Raw genomic sequence first — 5,278 nt, 5'->3', positions numbered from 1 at the left:
TGGACTGACCAAAGTTCACAGGTCATGGACGAGTTTATCAAACTGTTCTTTTGTCTTGTCATTTACATTACCCACAGAAACAAATATCCATGTCGTAAACGCTATATCGCCACTAACGACTTAATGTACATTGTCCTGTCTCCTTATATTTGTTACTGTAAGATGCACAACAAAAGAAACAGCTGAAGTTTAAAAAAAAAAACAAGAGTTGTGCCCATGTGCGTCTTCATTTCTTCCCTTTAGAACCTAGGTCAAATGCTGGGAATTTTGGGGTAGCGTTGTATACATTTCATTAAGCTTGAAATAACAAGTGATTTCATTGATGAATGAATGAACAGGTGACATGTAGAAAACTAGTCCTTTATTTTCTTCTGTGAAGAATCTATTTGTATTATATATTAAACATTTACTTTTGATTTGTTTCTTAGCTGATGAGATATTTAGATATGGGCAACTGAGTACAGTATTAAAATAATTCTACATGCTGGCAAAAAAAAATCCCAAGAGCTTGTCTAGCACACAGTATATACTCTCAATAAATGTGCACCCTTCCCATCCCCCTATTAGGAAAGTGATACCTGAAGGCACAGGGTTCTTACTCCAGGTCAAACCCTGTTAAGACCCAGTGCCTGTGCCTTTGGCACAGGCTGAACTTGACCTGCTGCATCTCCCTTCAAGCCACCTCGGTGTTTACCTGCAGCTGAGGGCACTGTCTCCAGGCAGGATAGCTCCCCACTTTAGGTGCCTGCTGTGCTCTGCTTCCGCCTTATTGCTTTTTCCAACATGCGGAAGTTTCCGCTTCCACCACCACAACGCTGGAGGTGCACAGTAGGAAGTGCCTCCAGGGGACCCCCACCAGCCACCTTCAGGAGCTAGTGAAATAGGGCTCCCAGCCTCCATGAGCTGGTGGTCTCTCAGCAACCTGCTTACTCTACACCTTTGATTGGCCTTTTCCCTTCTCTGTCTGGTTCTCCCCACTCCTTCCTCCTGCTGCCTGGCTCCTGGATAAACTCTCTGCACCAGGCTTTTCTCTCAGGATCAGCTCCAAGGGAATCCAAACGCAGGGAAAGGGGAATGAATGACTCACAGAAAGCCCGGCCTGCAGAAACTTGGTGTTCAACCATCTCCCACCCACCTGTAGATGACCCTGATTGCTGGAATTAGCCAAGCCCACACCCCACCCACAGATGTATGCCCTTGACGAGTCAGTCCTATCAAACGCTGCTCATCTGTACAGAAGGCCTTTTGACTCCGGCCAGAGTTCCCTCTCAGGATACGCCAATAAACGTGCCTCCCGCCGTGGAGTCTCTGTCTGTCTTTCCTACTACATACATTCGAGCACTAAGATGTGACCTGCTGCATCTCTCCTGTGATCAGCCCCTACTTCTACTGTTGGAACGGCAAGTGCCGTAACAAAGATCATTGTTTATTGGGTGTGTGCCATGTGCCAGGCAAGTACAGAGTGCACACAAAGAATAGAACTGCTTCAACAACCACTGCTCACTTGGTGTGCTCGTGTGTTGCTGGAATGCTCGAAGAGATGATGCCAGTGTTTCAAATACCAGCTGGGTAACTCAAGGTGAACCTTTCAGCAGAGCTTCCAGACCAAAAACAGACCAGAAAGCAGGGACAGGCTCTCCGCTTCTGAGGGATTGGCCCCTGCAAACCTCATGAATAACAACAGAGCACTGTCTGATATAGAGCCAGAAGATGAGCCCTTCAGCTTGGAAGGCGCTCAAAAATGAATGGGAAAGAGCAGTCCCCTTAAAGTAGAGTGGATCTTAATGGTGAGGATGGACTGAGACCTTCCTTTGCTGATGGGACACCTCAAAAATGAAATGGAATGCATAAAGGTCGATACCCTAGGCTTTAGTGAGCTGGGAAGAACTGGTATTGGCCATGTGGAGTTAGACAACTTCCAGGGGAAGGGCAGCACATTTCTCATCAAAAATAAATTTCAAGATCTATTGTTAAGTACAATGCTGCTGGTGATCGGATAACATCTATACCCAGACATAGGAGTCCGTTAATATAATATGATTCAATTTTATGCAAAAGCCATGAAAGCTATTAATGAAAAGATTGAAGAATTCTCCCAACTATTCAGGCTGAAATTGATCCGGGTCATTGGAATGGGAAAGTTGGAAGTTCAAACAAAAGGAACATCAGTTGGAAAACATGGCCTTGTGTTATCCAACTCTACAGGAGTAGCCACAATAGCCCACATCCACTTCAACCTGGGGCAGAGCAAAGAACTCAAAGCCAAGCCCAGGTCACAGTTCAATGGAAACGGGAAATGAGAGTAGAAGCTACTAAGAGAAAAGCGAACTCTTCCACAATCTCAAGAATACCCAGAAGTCCCTGGGTTTTAACCCTGCAAACAGGAAGGCAAACTTAAGCAGGGCTGTTTCAAATAAAATATGGTGATTCACAGAACTGAAGGTTTGGGGAACCCCAACAATTGGTCCTCAGATTATAAATCCATTAATGCCTCATTTAAGTTAAACAATTAATTTAATTTAATTTAACATTTTCATGAACAATTAAAGAGGGACACCATGGAAGCAGATGAGGACACAGAGACTGAGAGGGATTAAAGAGACTTGTCTAAGTTCTCAGAAGTGAAATCTGAGCCTAACTCTGACTGTGAGACCTTACATTATGCATATACTGACTAGCCTTGTTTAGACTAGCAAGAGACCAGGCTACTCCTACCATAGCCCCATTTATTATGTTTTTCATGAAAGCTGATCAGATTCCTTCCTCTAACCATCAGAGGAAGCAGTGCTGAAAGGGCCACCCCTACGGAACACAGGCTCTTTGGGAAAGGGGAGCCTAGAGCAGAAGATATGCCACCGGCCTTTCTACTGGGGGGGAGGAGCAGGGGAGACGAGGCTGGGACCTTCTGCGCAAGCACTAGTGATCAAGCTGCTTAAATGATTCCTGTTATGGTATTTGCTTTATATTAGGAAATCTGGCACCAGCCACACAAAAGAAAAGCCATTACTTATGAGTGCTCAGAAAACAAAATCCACTGCCATTGAGTCCGTTCCAATGCATGGCCATCCTAAAGGACTGAGTAGAATTGCTCCTTAGAGACTGAGAGTAAAGCTTTATGGGAGCAAGCAACCTCATTTTTGCCTGCCAAGTGGTTGGTGAGTTTGAACCACCAACCTTGTGGTGAGCTGCCCCAAACATAACCTAAGTGTCACCAGGACCCTTTACCTGTGAGTACAAGGCTCCTTTAAAAAAAAAAAAAAAAAGACCAAGAGATAAATAATGCCTCTAAAGCAATGATGCAAAGATAAGGCAGGCAGGCAGGGAAGCTGGAATGCTGGAGATAACACAACTAGAATTCAATTCATGAGAATGTTGACACCACATGAAAAAGGTAATGTCACAGAGCAACGTTGCAGAAATTCTCTAACGAGAACCTAATCTGCTGTGTAAACTTTCACCCAAATTACAAGGAAATATTATTACAAAAACAAAACATCTGTTACCATGGATTGTGCTCACAGGAGAACAATATTTCTAAGTTTCCCAACGGTTTCATACCATGCTACAAGAGAAAGCATTCAACTCTACATTCAAAATAAAAATATAAACGTTTACTGTGTTTCTTCGATGAACAGAGCAGGCAGGGTTGGATTCAAGGCACTTGGATTCACCTTGGACCCCCCAAAATCAAACACTGTGCTTGTGAAGAGAGAAAGGGCTGTCAGTGGGAGGATGAACAGACTATATCACACGTTAGAAGGTGACAGATGTAACGAAACTGGGAAATCGAAAGCACCATAAATGGATTAGGAGCAGGCTGGGGTGCGAGTTGCTATTTTAAATAGGGTAGAACCCGGGCCGGGCTCATTGAGAAGGCAGCATTTGTGCAAAGATTTGAATACTAGTAAAATACTAGCAAAACAATTAGGAAAGCGGGGGATTTCTGAGATTGGCCTGGGAGCTTTCCCTGTGCCTGTGAAATTCCACGCGGGGGCAGCAGACGCTCGCGATGGCCGGCCTGCCGGCTGCGGAGCCCAAGGCCGCCTGCTCCCATGGGGAGGAAGTCTCCAGGGAACTGTTGGTGGCTGCTCGGGAGGCTTTACCTTTCCTATTTCAAAATCTTAGCTGGGTGTGGTTATGCGGCTCTTTGCAACAACAGCAGCAGTAGCAACTAAAACAGATTTTATATCTTGAGAATGTATTGTGAGCCACGGGTCCCTTTGAATCTTCTCATTCAACCTCCTCTTAGCCCCCAAGCTAGAGATTCTTAAATCCTTCTTTCTCCCCTGAGGATGCTGAGGCCCCAGAAGCACAGTCGCTGCCCAGGGTCTCATTCTCAGTAAAGGAAGGAATCATGAGTTTGCCGGAAGGACAACTGTTTTGAAAATAAGTGCACCCCGAGTTGTTAGAAGGAGGGGGGTCTTTTTAGATGGGTTTGCCAACCCCACGTCGTTATGTATGCCTGCATGTGAGAGAGAAATGAACGTTCTCCTATTTAAGTGGTTGCTGTGATCAGTTGCAGCCCGTTATAATTCTTGGAACGCTGGCAATAAAATGCCTAAGTGCTAGGCTGCGAACCCAAAGGTCGGCCATATGAACCCACTAGTGGCTCCGTGGAAGAAAAGACCTGACTGTCTGTTCCCAGGAAGATTTCAGCATGGCTGGCACTTCTACTCTGCCCTGGAGGCTAGCTCTGAGTCAGATGAATTGTACAGCAGACAACAATATCCTGTTAATGATTTTATATATATATATATATATATATATACACATACACACACACACATGCTGCTTCTTCCTATAGTTCATTCCATATTTCTAAATGACATGCTTTTGTTGCTTGTACTTGGTCAGTCAATTCTGGCAAAATTTATTCAGTCTTTCATGGTAAATGAGGATTTTATACCTTTATTATATCTTTCCTTTTTCTTCATCCACCTCTCAATATGACTTGACCACAATTTATTTAGTTAAATCGTCCTTGTTTGAATTGATATGATTAAATAAACCATATTGTTCACTGTTCATTTTGTTTAATATCTTCTTCTTTGGTGTAATTTTCTTTAACATGAGTGAGATTTTCTTTTACTCTTCCATGGAATAGAAAAGCACTCTGGTGGCCCAGTGGGTTAAGCAGTGGCCTGCAAACTTCAAACCAAATCCCTGATCTGCTGGAAAAAGATGAGATTGTCTACTCTTGTAAAGAGCAACTCTAGTCCGTCTTATAGAGTTGCTATGAGTGAGAATTGACTCCGTGGCAGTGAGCCTGGTTTGGGTG

Source organism: Echinops telfairi, unplaced genomic scaffold, assembly GCF_000313985.2.
Source record: "Echinops telfairi isolate 266 unplaced genomic scaffold, ASM31398v2 ScPeMD7_31;HRSCAF=116, whole genome shotgun sequence".
NCBI lineage: Eukaryota > Metazoa > Chordata > Mammalia > Afrosoricida > Tenrecidae > Echinops > Echinops telfairi.
The sequence above is the reverse complement of the archived record's forward strand: the minus strand, read 5'-3'. Positions refer to the sequence as shown.